The sequence below is a fragment of the Poecilia reticulata genome, linkage group LG3, assembly GCF_000633615.1.
Source record: "Poecilia reticulata strain Guanapo linkage group LG3, Guppy_female_1.0+MT, whole genome shotgun sequence".
Lineage (NCBI taxonomy): Eukaryota > Metazoa > Chordata > Actinopteri > Cyprinodontiformes > Poeciliidae > Poecilia > Poecilia reticulata.
Window position 1 is genome coordinate 31380018 of NC_024333.1, and position 1047 is coordinate 31381064.

The following is a 1047-nucleotide window of genomic DNA, read 5'->3' on the forward strand; positions in this document are numbered from 1 at the left end:
AGAGGAGAGGAGAGGAGAGGAGAGGAGAGGAGAGGAGAGGAGAGGAGAGGAGAGGCAGCAGGAAGGAAAACTAGGAGAATAAAAGAGGAAGCTGGAGGGAGGGAGGGCCTGTTAGCAGTAAGTGGGTCACCTTGTCCTGCAGACTCCACTCCTCCTCTAATGTTTGCGGGCCTGTGGAGAGCTAACCCCATTCAGAACCTACTGAGACTGCTCGCACATTTTCCCAGGGAAAGCCACGGACAAAGCGGCAGCCGCACTCCGAGCGGCTGGAAATAGCGCCTACCACCGAGAGGCCAGCTCTGCACCGAGCACAGGAAGTGACACGGAGCTGTGAGGAGAAACAACTCGCTGCTGCAGATCTCCGCCCTGCTTATGATTTCAGATTAAAGGTTCAACACACAAGGAGAAACRCGGCGAGCAAAGACAGAGCAGTAAACGGTCCAGTTCACTGAACCAGTTTTCAGGTCTGTCAGAACCAGAATRAGATATTAGCAGAATAAAGTGATTTTCAGAATAAAACAGCCTTGATATAAAGATCTGACATGACCAGTTCATCTATCACTTAAGAGGCTTTTATTCTCATATACTTTATTTTTGTATTATTATCTCATATTATTATTACTTTATGGTAATAATACTATTATTCTTGTATTATTGTGAATATTTTTGTGTTATTAGAACTTTATTCCTTTTCTTATTGTTACAACAATTTTGTTGTATTATTACAATTTCATTCTCATGATTTTTAATGTTTTATTCTGATAGTTTTATTCTGGTAAATTAAAACTAAATCCCAGCCTGGCTCTAATTCTGCGTCTGGCAGGTCAGTGATGGGAAGATAAATTATCTTATTTGCCAACAGCTGACATGTCTACAACGGCCACCAGAGGGCGCAAGAGCAGCTGTGTCACAGGCAGTAGCCAAAGCATCCGACGCTTCAGACTGGATCACCGGTAAAATTAGAGGTTTGGAGGAGACAGAGAGTCAGATCACCAGGTCAGTCAGGGAGGCTGCTAACCAAACCGCTAACCGAACTGCTAACCGAAC

General features: G+C 44.3%; 1 protein-coding gene and 1 long non-coding RNA gene across 12 annotated transcripts in view; one reads left to right on the forward strand and one right to left on the reverse strand.

The window, feature by feature from the left end:
- LOC103463007 (SH3 and multiple ankyrin repeat domains protein 2) overlaps positions 1–1047 on the reverse strand; it is a 185821-nt gene that overhangs the window by 54407 nt on the left and 130367 nt on the right. The window lies entirely within an intron of this gene.
- The window catches only part of LOC103463006 (uncharacterized), a 2894-nt gene continuing 1977 nt past the window's right edge, over positions 131–1047 (forward strand). For 2 of the 3 annotated variants that reach the window (XR_001776451.1, XR_001776452.1), the window contains exons 1-2: positions 131–464; positions 863–953. This is a non-coding gene — a long non-coding RNA (uncharacterized LOC103463006). Of the gene's footprint in view, positions 465–862; positions 997–1047 lie in introns of all 3 variants that reach the window. The other variant, XR_533438.2, reaches the window with a different exon arrangement.